General features: G+C 45.2%; 1 long non-coding RNA gene across 2 annotated transcripts in view; it reads left to right on the top strand.

Annotated features, from left to right (window-relative positions):
• LOC121159576 overlaps positions 1–11,806 on the top strand; it is a 44,460-nt gene extending 32,654 nt beyond the window's left edge. The window contains exon 5 of one of the 2 annotated variants that reach the window (XR_005884393.1): positions 11,639–11,806. This is a non-coding gene — a long non-coding RNA (uncharacterized LOC121159576). Of the gene's footprint in view, positions 1–11,295; positions 11,577–11,638 lie in introns of those variants that run through there. The other variant, XR_005884394.1, reaches the window with a different exon arrangement.
• Positions 11,807–17,542: the final 5,736 nt, after the last annotated feature.

The following is a 17,542-nucleotide window of genomic DNA, read 5'->3' as shown; positions in this document are numbered from 1 at the left end:
CCTAGCTCATCAGCCCTTTCTGCTTTGGGGTGGCATACTCTGGTCTTCCACATATCATAAGAAGTTCTAGGAGAGGCAAAGCCAGCCGAAAGTCGATTAGTGGCTGCCTGGCACTGTGAGTCAGGAGAGGACCGACTGAAGAAGGACAAGAAGGACCCGGAGAAACTTTTGGGGATCAATAGATTCGTTTGACACCTCGATTGTGGTGATGGTAAGCAACTGTATACATATGTTGAAACTTATCACACATCACACTTAAAACCGATGAGACTTAATGTATATACATTATACGTCAATAAAGTCAGTAAAAAGCTTTATGGCCCTTTTCACATGGTTGGAAACCTGCGCTTTTGGGAAGAGCGTTAAAGGAGTGATCTGTCACCTCTGGGCCTGGCATGGGGACAGCCAAGCCTTCAGAGTGTGGACAGAAGCTGAAGCTTGACACGTGGACACTTCCAAATGCGAAGCTCACTTCAGGACAGAATCGAGGAGGAGCAGGCACCCTGGGCATTTCTGTTATTGAGTGTTAAAAGGTACTTTTAAAGATAAATTCCTAACTCTCATGAAGATGTAAAATTGAACTCATTTTACTTTCCTCATGATTAGAGAACTAGGCAGATGTTAGAACCAGCAAGGAATAGAATATTTGAAAAGTAAAAGGATGTTGAAATAAATGTGTAAGTGGAGGTTGGTTTTCCCCTAGGGAAGCATGACCTCTGCCTGCAGTGCTCATTTGCATGTCTGTAGGTGAGATTATTGTTTATTGCTGTCCATTATCTGCACTTGACATGGTTGTGAAATCGTTCCTATAGAGATGGCAGGGAAGGATATACAGTAGATAAGATCTGGTTTTCCACTGAAACAACATTTTTCTGCCTAATGATTCAATCACAATGAAAAAACTTGTTTTTCGTCTGAAGATTTTGCCACTTCCTTTTACATCTTTCTCAGGCTCCAAAGCGAATATTGCAATACAGTCCCCTTTGCCCCTGCGTAATTCATTTGTTAAAGAACACTTCAGTGGGATTCAGATTTATTCTGCTGAACACCTTGAATAACTTGGTTGCTCCGAGTAGCCTCTTGTATACCAGTCATGTTCACGCCCCTTGGGGATATCATTGCCTTTTGAGAATGAATCCGCAGAGCCAGCTGAAGCACAGCTCTTGCTCAAGGTGAAGTTCCTGTCTCTCCAATCCATTTTGTCCCTCCATTCTCCAGGCTCCAAAGGCCAGAAGAGGGTAATAAATCATCTTAATTTCCGCACTTTCTCGGTACATAAATGCTCCCTTGAAAAACTGCTGAAATTTTGGGGATCGGTTTTTATTCTGAGTCTTCTTCCCTGTGTTAGTAGTACTGCCTATAAAGGAATAGCAGAAAACCAACATCCTATATAACTTTGGGGATAATATGGAGGCCCCAGTAACCAAATATTTAGATAGAACATGAGCAGTTTTCAAGTTGAATTTGTATTGTTCTTAGAGTATGATGGCTGAGTTATCAAATGGTTTTGCATTAGACCCTTTGCTCAGTTATACGTTATATGTATGATTTTCAGCAAAAGCACCTTAACTGCTTGAATTCTCGTTCTCACTGTGCAGTGGGATTGGTATGTGGATTCAATGGAAATGTAAGTAAAGCACTTAGAGTACTGATGGGAGACATTAAAATAATCAACTGTGAATTGTATGAACAGAGTGGGAGGGAAGGCAGCATTATCCCTTTTCTTCACTGTGCTACCATGGATTAAGGCTTTTATATTAAGGTTTAACGATGTATTGAATGACTGATCAGTGAATATATGTATTACTTAATCTTATACGTAGCCTATTTGTGTGAAGAACTCCTTTATAATGTCTAATAGCTTGGACTTTAAAGTCCTCTCTAAATCAACTTTGCAGAATAGGCTCCTTTTTTTCTTGGGGTATCCAAGTCCATTTGTATTCTCCATCTTGATTTATTCATAAAGGTTTGTGCCAAGCATTGGGGGGTTGGTCAGAGGAAGTGCTCCTGGAAGTGAGGGTGGGTGAATTGTGTCTTGAAAGGAGGTGGGCATTGACCAAGAGGAAGTGGTCAAGGGTATTGCAGGTAGTAGTAATGAGAGAAGACACAAGGATGTGGACAGCAGGTACATCTTGTTTGAGCAGAATACAGGTGCACTGAGGGATGTTGAAATTATGATCAGAGAAGTAGGTCAGTCGAATTGACAGTTCTGTGATAATTGTCAACTATACTTTGAATATAGAGATGTATAATTTAAAGCCAGAAGTGACACAAACCAATCAACATCCTTAGAAATAAAATTCTAGTGGCAACATAGATTAGAAAAAGTCAGATGATAAGTAGGAAATGCTGGTGGACGTGATTTAAGTCATTAGTGGGAAATTATGAAGGCTGGAGCTGGAAGTGCTTGGAGGGATGAGTTTACTGGTTGAGAAGGTTGGATCTGCTGTCCAGTTTGATGTAGGCAAGAGACAGATAAGGTTGGAGGAGAAGGCAAAACAGACCTCTAATGTTGTGCTTCACTAATGTTACCATAACCAAGGACATGCAATATTACAAGAAGAAAATCGATAGTGGAATAAAGGATATATCTGGCCCTGGACAAAGTAGAAACCTCCTGTGGGCAGATAACCAAATGAGAGCAGAGCCTGCCAACCAAAGCGGTAGACGGAGATTTGTCTGTGGTTGGCAGAGCTGACTCATGGTGAGAAAAGTTGGACTATAGGGGGCATATGCGGGTGCAAATGGAGGACATAGCCGGGAAAAACAAGGAGGGGACCTAAGGGCACCCTAAGATGTGGGAGGCAAATGGAAGGAAAATAATTTGCAATGAAACAGAATGGTGATGTGAAACCTAAATGGAAAGAGATACCAAACAATGATAATCATCTGAATTAGCATGTAAATGTGAGAAAGTAGACAACAAGGAAGGATCTGCTGTCCTGACTGTTCCTGCATCATGGCCGTGTTATTCAAGTGCAGTACTGAAGGATGATGGATGGACCATCTAGGGATTGACAAGGAGGCAACGAAGTCCATGGCAAATACTGACTGCCATGTCTGAGGCTTGGCTGTGAGGACAAGAGGGGGAGAATAAATGACAACAGGAGGCCGCAGGAGTGTTGTTGCATCTAAGTGGCAAAGATCTGAGGATAGATATCAGCACAAGAAAAGGAATTGTGATAGAGCCTTTTCAGAAAAGTAACTGGGGCAAGGGACAGAGAGCGTTGTGGCACAGTAGATTAAGCTTCCATTTACAATGCTGGCATCCTGTACGATCCCTGAGTCAAGAACTGGCTGCCCTGCTTCTGATCCAGCTCCTTGCAAGTGCTCTTGGAAAGCAGCAGAGGATGGCCTAAGTGCTTGGGCTCTTGCACACTCACGGGAGACCAAGAAGAAGCTCAAGGCTCCGGGCTTCTGGCTTCAGCCTGGCACAGCCTCAGCCACTGTAGCCACTTGGGGAGTGAATTAATGTATGGAAGATCTCTCTGTCTTGAGCTCTCTCTCACTATCTGCAATTCTCCCTTTAAAAAGAAAGGAAAGAAAAGCTCAGGGCAAGGCCAGGAGCATTGTGACCAAGGGCAATGCTTCAGGCAGAGACTTGCATTCATAGTCTGCTGGAGGCAGTCAGTAGTTCTTCTTATTGCAGGAATTAAGGGAGATACTGAGCTCTGGAGGCCAAAGGGATCTCCCTGGAGGGAAGCAAAAGTCTTGAGGTGTGTATTCCTTCTGTTGATTGGGCCAATGTTTCTTCTTCTTCTTTTTTTTATTATTGCATTTCATTTTATGACATCGTACATAGGCTCTGAAGTTCCCCCAACCCCTCCCCGTACCTTCCCCTCATGGTGGATTACTCCACCTTATTGCAGTATCACAGTTCAAATCCAGTCATGCTTTTTTCATTGCAAGCATGTACCGTGCATAGAGTCCAGCATCGTATTGTCCAGATCAATTCAACAGTTTCTTGGGGAGATGGGCCAATGTTTCTTAACACAGCACAGGGTTGGGTGTTGTGGGACCCAAAACATCCCTACTTTTTCCTTGTGTCCTTTGTAAGCCTGCCATTTCACAATGCTGGATGTGTCTGGGAGGATGAGGCTCCAGGCCACATCCACATGACGCCATCGTCACATGATGTTCCCGGGCACCATGACTGTATTTTCCTCTGAGGGCGGGGGCGGTGCTGTGGACACGGCGAGGCGGTGCTGGCAGGCAGGTATGGGGGACTGCTCAGCTTTGCCTTTGCTATGGAAAGATGATTGAGGCCTCCTGAGGAAGTTTCAGAATCATTTCTAGACCGTGATGGAACTCAAAATCAGATTGGAATTTCAGGATGAACTAGTCAGGTGGTAGCATCTGTGTCTACTACATCCCTAACAGAAGGATATGCTGTCCCCCAGGTATTGGGAAAATGACTCATATGTTTCCCTCCAAATGGGGTGACAGCCTGCAGTGACCCAGATGCGTTCCCTGGGGAATGCTTGAGGAAGGAGCACATAAGGTCAGGCGGGATGGATGCTCTGAGTTCTTCCCTGGAGCAGACGCACTCTGCAGTTCACCTGCTACATGCACCGATGAAGGCAATGACCCAGAGCAAAAGCAGGTGGTGTCTCTCCACCTGCCCTAATGTGCTGGGTCTCACGATGTGGGGTTTAGGGGCAGTCCTGGTTCAGCTAGAGTTGTCTCCAAGCAGAGGGCTATTTTTTTATATATTCATGCAACAAGGTTTGAAAGTTATCTGAAGGGTGAGTAACCAAGTTTGCTCTAAGGAGAGGACTGTTCGGCAGAGTCTTGATTGGCAGTTGGATAGGGGAAGTTGGAAGCTGTCATGATGCTCACGTGCTCTGAGCAACTGCATGAGTTGCTAAAATATCGAAATACTTCTAAAGGTTTGTTAAGCAGCCACTGGAGGCTATTTGTATATTCTTAATAACGATTTATTTTGTAATAGAATAAATTTTATACAGCAAACTGACGTAGTAAAGGTTTGTGGAGACAGTGGGGTGGGGTGGGAGATAATGTCAGAGGCCCGGGGACTCACAGGGGATATCCCAGGCAACATGGCCTTGGGCAGAATTAAGCAATAAGCGAAGTGTGTCAGGGCTCACACTTTGACTCTTAGATATAGGTTAATCAATCAAGATCTGCAAGAACAGTTTATGATACTGGTTATACATTCATGTTTTATGCCTCTGCCAAGGGATTGTGGATTTACAGAAACCTTAGCATATCTCCAAGCACCCAGTGATTTCCAGTCCTGCTCTTGGTCACAGCCTCCTGCTAAGGTGGACGCCGGGAGTCTGTGCCGATGGCCCAGGTCACGGGGCTCCTGCCAGCCACCTGGGGGACTCAGACTGAATTCTCAGGTTCTGAGTTTGGTTCTGCCTGATCCTGGCCCTCAAGGGCACTTGGAAAGTGAGCCATGCATGGCAGTACTCTCTCTCTCTTTCTCTGGATCTTTATCTCAAATAAACAGATAATTAAAAAAAAACTTAAAAGTTTAAGGTAGTTCTATCTTGCACGGATTTTACTTTAATTAAAAAAAACTTTTTTGTAAAAAAAAAAGACTTATTTATTTCTTTATTGAAAGTGAGTTATGCAGAGAGGAGGAGAGACAGAGAGGAAGATCTTCCATTCACTGGTTCAATCCCCCAAGTGGCTGCAATGGCTGGAGCTGTGCCGATCTGAAGCCAGGAGCCAGGAGCATCCTCCAGGTCTCCCACATGGGTGCAGGATCCCAAGGCTTTGGGCCATCCTTGACTGCTTTCTCAGGCAACAAGCAGGGAGCTGGATGGGAAGCAAGGCCTCTGGGATTAGAACAGGCATCCATGTAGGATCTCAGCCTGTGCAAGGTGAGGACTTTAGTGGCTAGGCTACCACAGTGGGCCCAAAAGGAAAAACTTAAAAAATGGCATGTGCTGATGAAAACAAAAAATTTTAGTTTTGTGAAACAAAGTACATCTTCCTCCTGGCTGTGTCTTTCCCATCCTCCTGTGTCAGAAGAAATTACAGAGATTTTAATTGCATGTCAATCACTGGCATTGGGGTGGTGGGAGAAAACAGGCATTTAACAGCAAACGTGCAGAGCGAGGAGCAGGCAGCTGTTGCTTAATTCCTGGGCTCTCAGAGGAATTAGGGGTGAGGTGTGTGTGTGTGCACATTTCAAGACTGACCAGAGATGCCATGATCTTTGGGGCATTGATGATGGTCAGGTGGGCTCCAGCCGGTCAGCTGGGAGGGGCATGAGTGTAGTTGCCTTTTCTCCAGGACTTCCCTCAGGCAGTGCTGGCCATTAACGTCCTTATTTACATAGGGAAAGGTGACTGTGATTCAAACCTGGTAGGATCAGTCTGCTGCTCCCTCAACCTGGTGAATTCCTTTTGTTGTAAAACAGATGTGGTAGGGAAAGGGGCTGGAGTCTGGGCCATGCTCTCACACTGTGGGAGTTTGGTTTCAGGTTCATTTACAATGCCTCGGTTCATTAGTTTTCATTTTATTTGAGAGGCAGAGGGACAGAGAGAGGGAGAGAGAGAGCTATTTCGATTTTCGACTTTATGAGAAGGCTTCAAACATTTAATAAAAAATGTGCCTCATTGAATGAAGACTCTAAGGTCGGCCGTGTCAGCCAATGGACATTGGAAGTGTTTCCTCATCCTTGCACCAGCAAGCTCAACGGCATTGCAGAACTGCCACAACCACCTGGGCAGACCCCTCTGCGCGTGCGCCACAGGGGGACCGTGGGTGGATGTCACGTGGCTGTTCCCCATCCTTGGGTACTGGGGCAGTTGGGAGGCTGGATGTGGCTTCTTCCCTTTTCTCCCCCTCCCCTAGAAACAGGAGGAAGAAATAGAAAATTCAGAAACAGTGATCGCACCCTGGGTCCTTCCCATCCTGATCAACTACGTAACCATCATCTAAACAAACGCCAAAAGTGCCTTATCTTTTAATTCCAACACCCCACCTTTCTGCTTCCTCCCACTCCCCAACACACACGGTGAAAGCCCTGCAGTGTTTCACATTTGTGGTTGCCAGTGTGTCACTACACCATGACCTAACTTAGGGCCCCATTCAGGCTCATCCCATTCTCACTGTTGTAATTGTTGTCATTACCAACAGTCCCCCAACGCCACCCCATAACTTGAATATCTTTTCAATATGCCAATAAGACACCATTGATGTTTGCATTACTAACTCTGACCTTGAGTAAGTGAAGCTACCAGGAGCATCCACAGACTGAGCCTTAAGTTGGTTCATGAATGTGTCAAACTTTGTGCTCTTTTCCACAATCCCTTCTTTCCAGAATTCGATGCCCTCTAGAATGACTCTCAAGAAGCTAAAGGCCATTCATTAAGATTTCCTACTCCGATGACTGAAAGGAGAAAGCTGCTTTTGTATCTAGACAGGTTATAAATGAACCAGGTGTTGGGCCAGGAGCGGTAGCCTGGTGGCTTAAGTCCTTACCTTGCAAGCGCTGTCATTTCATATGAGTACTGATTTGTGCCCTGGCTACCCCACTTCCCATCCAGCTTTCTGCCTGTAACCTGGGAAAGCAGCCGAGGATGGCTCAAGGCCTTGGGGCCCTGCATCCATATTGGAAACCAGGAAGAGATTCTTGGCTCCTGGCTCCAGATCTGCACAGCTCTGGCTGTTGCAGCCACTTTGGGAGTGGCAGCAGAAGATCTTTCTCTCTGTCTTTCCTTTCTGTATATCTGCCTTTCCAATAAAAATAAATAAATCTTAAAAAAAAAAAAGAACCAGGTGCTTCGAGAGGCTGAGGTACAGGGAGCCGTGTAGTGGCAGAGTCTTCATGAGGCGTGTCGCCACCGTGTTGCCACCACCACTCCCAGGCCATGAAGGCTTCCTGCTGCTCCGCCTGAAAGTCACCTCCCTTCTGCCCGGGCACACACTGACAGAAGCCAGCAGAAACTCTGGAGGGCTGAGGGGAAAAGCTCCACACTCCGTGGTCTGATTTCCAGTCCTGTCCCTGTGGTCCCCAGGCAGGCACACGTACTCGGCTAGGCGACCGGGGGAGCCATCGTCTGGAAATGAACCGGCCCGAGAAGAAACAGCCTCTGCTGATGTTGCAGACGGCAGCAAGAAAATGACTCCGTGGGATCCATGGTGCAGTCAGGACTCAGCAACTTTTCAGAGTTTTACTCTTCAACGTTAACAGAGTTGAGGACCACCATATATTTGAGGAAAGCTTCTAAAATAAGAGTCAAAAGAACTCAATCTTGAGATTTATACACTCCATATACCAGACAGGGAACAAAGAAAATACTAAAGCAACAGCGAAGCCTTAAAGCCTTGGAGACACCGAAGATGTTGGATTTATGAAGTAAGATCAGGGTGCCACAAACAAGAACAATCTAAAAGTCAAAAATACAATAGCAGGAGCTTCATCAGCAAAAGAGGAAAAGATCGGCCAAAAAGGTCCTTGGAAAGTAGAAGAAAGACAAAAAGTGCAAAATGGGGAAAAGCTTTTTTTTTAAGTATGAAGGAAAAGTTTGCACAAGAAATGTGATTCCATCTCCATAAACTTTATAGCTCAGTTGTAAATAATACTTAAGTGTTCTAATAAGGACTAAAGAAGCTGGGATTGACTAAGTTCTTAGGTGCCTGGATGTTCTGAACATTATAGAAGAGCTAACTAAAGTAATAAAATTGATAAAAATGTAAGTAATGAATATTGATTTAACCAGAAATCTGATTTGACTATGTTGCGAGAATGGGCAGAAAAAACAAGTTGACTTGGTGAGTGTATTTGTGTTTATATGAATCAGAGTGGTGATGGTAAGTTCATCAAATACTAAAGTGAAGAGATGCTAAGTGAAGCTAAGCAACAATTGTCAGTAGAAGCATGAACAGTGTATGAACCTGTATGGATCCAGAGTTAGTTGTCTCTTCGGGGAATTACTGATAAAAGAATGTTAGGTAAAACCCCTGCAGGTGACCCTGACCCAACCCTGTGGGTGACCCTGACCCATCCCTGCAGGTGACCCTGACCCATCCCTGCAGGTGACCCTGACCCATCCCTACAGGTGACCCTGACCCATCCCTGCAGGTGACCCTGACCCATCCCTGCAGGTGTCCCTGACCCATCCCTGTGGGTGACCCTGACCCATCCCTGCAGGTGACCCTGACCCATTCCTTAGAAGTCTGCAGGACACCTGGGCCTGGGCTGCCTGCAGGACAAGAAGATGTGCCCTTTCCAGGTCTATGATGGAAATCCCAGGAGAACTTCACAGAGATGGGGATGGAGAATGCTTTTACCGCCTGTCCCAAGGGAAGAGTGTCTCACGGTATTGGAAGTAAGGCTTCAACGTGTATGGGAGACATTGTTCTCCTAGGTGGGTTCAGTTTCTCTGTCCTTGTCACCAGCCAGTTCACTTCACATCCTCCGCTGTCAGACCATTACACAATTCTACTTTAAGGAAAGAATAAAAGCCAAGAGAATTACATTAGATTCGATTTATTTCCTTGGTTACTGTCTTTTTCTCCAACCTCATTGTTATTGACAGTTTATACTTTTACCACTTTTCTCTGAGTTATCTTCTTGACCTGCGACCATTGATTGCTCTGTCTTCCAAATCAACTGCCCATGAGACCTACAGCTGCCCTCTTCATTGTCTCTGCATGGCTTTACCCACACATTACATTCCGAGAAAGAAAAGCTGCAAAAACAGTATAACAATTCTACCTTTCCCCTTAGCTCACCCAACTGTTAGGAGGTTGCTGTGTTTGCTTCTCTTCTACCTGTGAGTGTACGTGCTTTTTAGCAGAGCAATTTGAAAGAAAACTGCAGGGCCTGGTACGTTGGCCTTGCAGTTAAAGTTCTCACCTTGAATGTGCCGGAATCCCATGTGGGAGCATGTTCTAATCCCACCAGTCCCGCTTCCCATCCAGCTCCCTGCTGTGGCCTGGGAAAACAGTTGAGGATGGCCCAAAACCTTGAGACCCTGCACCTGCGTGGGAGACCCGGAAGAGCTCCTGGCTCTGGCTTCGGATTGGCTCAGCTCCAGCTGTTGCGGTTACTTGGGTAGTGAATCATCAGATGGAGGATCTTCTTCTCTGTCTCTCCTCCTCTCTATATATATCTGACTTTGCCATAAAAATAACTAAACCTTTTTTTAAAAAAAGAGAAAACTATAATTGTCACATTTTTCCTAAATGCTTCATTGCAAAGACTCTACAATAATACTTAAGCATGCATCTCCTAAAAAGGCAAAACATCATTCATGATAATATGCTGGTGATCCCAAGGGATTTAACATTGGTTCAATAAGGTCACTAAGTAAACCCTCAATTGTCTCTTCTGAAATTCTTTAAAGTATTGTTCCTATTGTTTCTTAAATTAGGACCCATATGAGTTTCTGCATTATCTTTGGTGCTTTTGTTTCTTTGGTCTCCCAATGTACATGTTAGGAGGTCCCAGCCTTTTCAATGTCATGGTAGTTGACTTTTTTGAGGAATTCTGGGAGAACATTCGTCATACTGGATTTTTTGATGTTTCATTCAAGTTTCAGGTTAAACACTGCTATTTCGTTCTGTGTTTGAGCAAGAAAACTGCATCAATAGCATGTGCTTCCGGTTGCAACACATCATGATGTCAATTTTGTCGCATGATTTGTGAGGTTAATTTTCATTCCTACCTCGTTTGCCAACTTTGTTTCTTTTTGGTACAAGCATCTCTCCCCATTTATGATTAATGAGTAAGGTTTTAAGAACACGGAAGCACCCCGCTTCCAACTTTTCCACTCAGCAGTTTTAACATGCAATGATTATCTTTGCCTCAACCAATTATTGCAGCGATAATTGAGAAGAGGAAACTTGAAGTTCCTTCTGTATTGATTAGCTGGCCTTCTTGTATAAAACAGAGTGTAGTTTTGCTGCTGTTTGTTTAGTACCAGGATGGACTCCAGATTCCTCTCCTTTTCTTTTACAATCTGAAACCATCAATATTCTTTTTGATGGCAAAATCAAAATACATGTAGCAATGTGGGGTAGGGCTGGATACCTGCTTCTGGGTATGTTGGAATGCGTCATATGCCTTTGAGGCTTCCTGGCCTCTTGGCCCCCGTTGTTCTAGGCTTGCCTTGGCCTGCCCTGCCCTAGGTGTGTGCTTCCAGGAACCTGTGTTCATTTCATTCTTACAGCGTGCCTGCTTTCCCGTGAACAGCAGACTGGTTACTCAACCTCCTCGGAGCTGTTTGACAACTGTCTAGGGCACTGCCTTCAAAACTGCTCTTTCTGATTCCTTTCTCTGAGTCACTAATTTCTCTTTCTTTCTTAAAGATTTACTGATTTATTTGAAAAGCAGAATGACGGAGAAAGAGAACAAAGAGAGAGTGTGTGTGTTCTTGGCTGGTTCCAATGAGTCCCTTCCTAATGCCTGCACTAACTAGAGCTAGACCAGCCAGACACAAGAGCCAGGAATCCCATCTGGGGCTCTCATGTGGGTGGCAGAGCCCCAGCTTCTTGAACCATCATCTGTTGCCTTTCCAGGAAGCTGTGCTGGAAGCAAAGCAACCGGGGCTGAATTCATCACTTCGACCTGGGATGCTGGCTTGACAAGTGACAGCCTGACCCGCAACACCACGGTACTGACCCAAATCACTCTTTTTTTTTTTTTTGAAAGATAATGAAATACATGTTACATGTGCTGGCAAGAAACCAAGAAAACTTCCACCTATGAACATCTGGCTAGGGAATCTTATAATTTGTCATTCAAATAAGATATTTTGAAAGTAAAAGGGGAACTACTGAAAACAGTTTACCCTGGAGACATAAACTGATATTGTCTGAAGCTCTCCACCTACTCCTACGTGACCCTATGATCTAGTTTCCATGGTTAGGTTGGTTTCCCTTGACAAAGCTTTCAACACGTAGTCCACATGTCCCTCAAACCTGCAGCTTTTTATTTGCTGAGAAGGGAAGTCAATAACTCTTGGTGGATTTTTAAGGCACTTTAAAATCTGACCTTTCGTGATCAAGCTTCGTTTGTTGGCATGCCCATCACGCTGCCACCAGGCTGGCCAGGAGGCTGCTGAGAACAGGGGTCATTTGTCATGTGCTTCCCTGTCTCAGGCACCTGTGAAGCCAGCAGCATGTAGCACGTGCTCACATAGGAGAATGTTCAGGAAGAGTTGGCTCTTGGCTTTTGTCAGCATGGAACAGGCTCCTCCCATCTAGGCCCTGGCTTTTCCCGCCCGTGATGTTGCCCCATTTCTCACCTAATTCTCACCAATTTCCCATCATGATTGCACAGTAGTGTGTTCCCTCTGGGGTCTTCCATGTCAGCTGCACAAGATGGAATACGGCTGTAAGCATAAGAAGTGCATGGTGACACCCCAAAACAAGAGGGAAAAGGCGGGAATGCAGAAAAACTTGCAGTTGTGGAGGTGAGGATAAAGTCACGTGACCCAAGGAACTTGTGAACAGATAAGGAGAGGGAGACATTGGGCAGCCTGCAGGGCCTGGAGTCTGGTCGCTGGAGAGCAGAGTGGTGGCTGGAAGGCTGCTCCAGGAGGGATGAGAGGTGGCCGTGACAGCAGCAAGGCTGAAGCACAAACAGCACTTTCCCTGTGGTGGCAGTTGGAGAGTCAGTCCTGAACGTCAACACGGCTAGTACATGGCCAGGCAAATATTGGTCAGCTGTTACTCTGAGTGTTTCCATGAGCGCGCTTTCTAATGCGATTGATATTTAACTTGGTAGTCTTGAGTGAAACCGAGTAGTTTCTCTAATTTGGGAGGGCTTCATGCAGTCAGTTCAGGTTTTTAAAATAAAAAGTTGGAGTGAGTGGGTATTTGGTGCAGCAGTTGACACCACACTTTGGTGCCCACCTCTTGTACACGGAGTGCCTGGGTTTCAGGTTCAGCTCTGTCTCCAAACCCAACTTCCTGTGAATGGGAGATAGCAGGTGATGGCCAAGGACTTTGGTCCCTGCCACCCACAGGGGAGACCTGGAATGAGTTCTAGGCTCCTCGGCTAGGTCTAGCCCAACCCTGGCTATTCTGGGCATTTTGGAATGAACCAGTAGATGGAACATCTCTCAGTATTTGTATCTTTTTGCCTTTTCAAATTAAAAAAAAATTCAGTACTTAGTTTTAAAGAATGACTGGTCCCCCAGAAAACAAGAGATTTTTGCCAGCAGATGACCTTGCACTCAAAGTGAATCTTGGCTCTGTCTCAGCCATTTGTCCCCACAGATTTAAGTTTTCCCATGCCCGCCCCCCAATCACATGGGTCAACTCCTTCGAATTAATCTCTCTCTCTCCCCATTTCTGCCCCTCCGGAGAACCGTGAGTACTGTGCTAAACACTCAGTGTATGACGTGGCCGTAGCTTCCAGGCTGGCGTGTTAAGGCTGGAAGCACTCAGCACCAAGTGCTGGGCAGGATGAATTCAACAACCTCCACAAAACCCCACATCTAGGTGAAATTCCCATTTATCAGGAGCCATCTGTTACCAGGCGTTGTTCTGTGTATGGAGAAGACATAGAACAAATGTGTATATTCTATGTATGTACTGTTAACTTATGCATATATAACTCTATGAAGAAAAAATAAATGCGGGGCATGGCACAGTAGCCTAGTGGTTTGTGGTTAGTCTTTTTTGCATGAGCCGAGATCTCATACAGGTGCTGGTTTGTATGCCGCTGTTCCATTTCCCATCCAGCTCCCTGCCTGTGGCCTAGGAAAGCAGTAGAGGAGGGCCCAAAAACTTGGGACCCTGCACCAGTGTGGGAGACCTGGAAGAGGCTCCTGGTTTCAGATTGGCTCAGCTCCAGCTCTTGCGGCCTCTTGGAAAGTGAACCATCGGACGAAAGACCTTCCTCTCTTGTCTCTCCTCCTCTGTATATCTGCCATTCCAGTAAAAAAAATAATAATTCTTGAAAAAAGAAGATAGGGGCTGGCACCATGGCACGGTAGTTTAAGCCTCTGTCTGTGGTACCAGTATCCCATATGGGCACTGATTTAAGTCCTGACTGCTCCACTTCTGATCCAGCTCCTTGCTAATGTGCCTGGGAAATAAACAGAAGATGGTGCAAGTCCTTGGGCCACTGTATCCACTTGGGAGACTTGGCAGAAGCTGCTAATTGTTGGCTTTAGACCACATCAGATCTTGCCACTGTAGCCATAAGGGGAGTGGACATTGTCTAGAAAATCTTTCTCTGTGTCTCTCCTCTCTCTCTAAATCCACCTTCCAAATAAAAATAAGTGTATCTTAGAAAGAGAAGGAGAAAAGACATTTCAAATTGCCAAGCCAAGGCTGGTAGTGTTGGCTGTAGGAGACCAACTGGAAGACCTGCTAAACCGCACACTCCCTGCAGAAAGAAAGGCACTCTGAAGGTTTGGAATGGAGCAGCAATAGCCAGCAAAGAAACTGTTAAACACACGCTGGGTTGATGGTAGAAAATACAAGGTGTATTCAAAGCTCATATATATGACACCTCATACACACATTTAGAAGATGGGCGGTAAGAGAAGTCCACAGAGACGTTGAAGTGTTTCAGGTTCTTGTGCTAATGAGTAGCGGGTAGAGACTTGGATTAAATTTAGGCTTTGTTAGAAAAAGACACAGCTTCTGGTTCTTTGAGGCCTGGATTGGATTGAACCTTCTTTGTGAGTCCTCTATAATTACCCCCTGATTCTTTCATTTATCTTTGCAAGTCCTCCAGCACATACAGCCTGGCCATGTCATTAGCACTTAACTACACGTGTCCCTTGTCTGCACAGTGTTGATCACCCAGGCTCTCAATCCTGGTTGATTAATCGGCAGGAGTGCCCAGCTGACACCCTGCTTCTAACACTGCCTCCTACCAGCTCTGTCAACTTGCGCATGCTGCTGGCCACTCTCAGGTTCTGTTGTTCTGTTAGCAATGTGAGAGGACAAGGCAGATGTCTGTGAGGAGCCAATCCAGCACCAAGGATAGCGGATTCATTCTTCTTTTCCTGCAAGCCCTGGAGAAATGTCCAGAAAGATGAAACTGAGAATCTACAATAGGCTACAGCCAATGGGCAAATGTCACTAAGCACAGCTTGCATCTCTCATCCCACTTCCGCAATTGGGAGCTCTCACTTTCTGCCCCATGAGGCGCTTGGTCAGTCTTGCCTTAGGATGGCTCTCTGACACACTCTGCAACACAGACCGTTGACTAGGCTAAGGCCAAAGGGAACATGAAATCACCAAGGTCCTTCCTTCCACTGCTGCACTGAGCTGATTTGCTCACTACCCGCAGGGATTGGTTCAGGCTCCCTGAAGAAAACCCAAGTCTGTGGATGTGCATGTCCCTTACACAAAATGGTGCAGTATTAGCATTTGTGCTACTCACACCCTCTGTGTACTTAAGTCCTATCTAGATCACTCACACTGTTTAATATAATGTAAATTTGTGGTAGTAACTAAATATGGCATAAATAGTTGGGGCCCTATATTGTTCAGGGAATAAAATCAAGAATAAAAGGTATGTACCTCACTGCCTCACTGCAGAGGCAGCCATGGTGGCCTAACTAAAGCAACAATGTACCATTTTTTCTCCAGTGTTTTCCATCTCTGGTTGGTTGAATCCCTGCATGCTGATCCCACAGATGCAAAGGGCTGATTGTATTCCTGCTGCTGCGGCATACCTTTTATTGTTTTCTTCTCTCTATACCAACTTTTCCCTTAGATTCTGAACCCATGACTTAATCTAGCTTTTGATACCTACCTGATCTTTTGAACCCCACTTGGATCCTGCCCTCTTGCACTGATGTTCCATTTTCAGATGCTTGCTGTTGCCCCAGTGGACACTGCCCTGGGTCTCAGTTACGCTTATAAACTTTTCTCTCTTGCATTGCCAGCCTTCTTTAGTTCCCAATTGCTTACTCACTGTTTATAATGCAACATGACAGCAAAACCATGTCGTTTTCAAAGTTTCTCTTTGGAAACTTTGGGATGTTGACAACTGTTTCAAAACTGTGTAAGATGCATCTCTTTGGAGGCCTGCTGCTTGCTAGTTTTTCTCCATACCCTCAAGGGCAGGTGCTAACAACTGTAGGAAGGGTTGTTGCGATGGACATAGTAAGCTCTCTTCTCATAGACATCACAGCATTGACTTGGTTCTACACCTGCACCTACACGCCTTCTGGTGCATTTTTCTTAGGCTTTTTAACCAAAAGCAATGGATTCCATGGGCCAAACCTAGATTCCAAAGTAGGAGTTACAACACAAAGCAGCATGTGAGTTGTTTAGTGCCGTGTGAGAAGTCAACACAGCAATATCAACACCCAGCAACATAATCAGATTATTTCACAGTTTCTGTGGAGCAGAGGGTCCTCTTCTTAAAGTACTCTCACAAGGCCGTGTTAATGTATGGGATAAAGCTCCAGCCTTATCCGGAGACTCAACTGGGAAAGGAATCCAGTTCCTGGAGGGTGAATGAGCCAAGGGCCTCTATTCCTGGCTGGTCCTTGGTCAGTGATCACCTTTTGATCTCTGTGTGGTGTAATCACAATAGTATGTCCCATCATTTCATCATGTTAAGGCAAGTCACAGACTTTATTCACACTCTCACATCTGGTACTAATATGGGGAGCATGGAACAAGGGGGCTTATGTTAGGGTGTGAGCACCACATGCAGTAATATACAATGGGAAAGACCTTGACTTTGGAGCTGTTTGCCTGCTCTGCATTTGGTATCTGTGCCTCTCTGTGCCTTGATGCCTTCATCTGTAAAAAGGATAATAATTGCGCCTGCCTTACAAGATTATTGTGAGAATTGGATGAATTGTTGTGTATAAGCACCCAGAACAGCCTGGCATACAGAAAGTTCTATGTAGCTTTAATTCTTACATTTCTCTTTGATTTTTTTTTTTCTGGAGAGGTAGCTCTTGAGCAATATTAAGCTTCTCTTTAAGAAAGATTTATTTTTGTTGGAAAAGAGAGGAGAGAGGAGAGACAGAGAAAGATCTTTCATCCATTGGTTCACTCCCCAAGTGGCTGAAGAGGCTGGAGCTGAGCCTATCCAAAGTGAGACGCTAAGAGCTTCTTCCAGGTCTCCCACATGGGTTCAGGGGCCCAAGATTTGGGGCCATCCTCGACTGCTTTCCCAGGCCACAAGCAGGAAACTGGATGAGAAATAGAGCAGCTGAGACGTGAACCAGTGTCCAGATGGGATCCCGTAGTGTGCCAGGTGAGGACTTTAGCCACTAGGCCACCATATTGGGCCCTCAGCTTCTTCGAGAATAAAATGTCAAGCACTGGTAATTTTCACATACACATCATGTGTACACAGTAGTTTTAAGATAATTACAAATAAATCCCATGTTAAACAATTGACAAATTGCTTCTTGTTGATTTATACCAGGTGTCTCCAGAGAAAGGTACCACAAATGATAAGTAAAGTGACTGGAGCCTAGCACTCAGATAGAAGAGTCTTTGGGGGACAATTTGATATTGTACAGAGTGGTTTCATCTCGAGGAACGAAGATTGAATCATCAAATATTTATGGGCCTTTAGCAGGCAGGCGCTGTTGTCTTTAAACTAGCCTGTGCAGTCTGT

The sequence above is a fragment of the Ochotona curzoniae genome, unplaced genomic scaffold, assembly GCF_017591425.1.
Source record: "Ochotona curzoniae isolate NIBS_2020 unplaced genomic scaffold, NIBS_Ocur_1.0 contig_43, whole genome shotgun sequence".
Classification (NCBI taxonomy): Eukaryota; Metazoa; Chordata; class Mammalia; order Lagomorpha; family Ochotonidae; genus Ochotona; species Ochotona curzoniae.
Note: the sequence above shows the minus strand (reverse complement) of the source record. Positions and strands in the feature narration are given on the sequence as shown.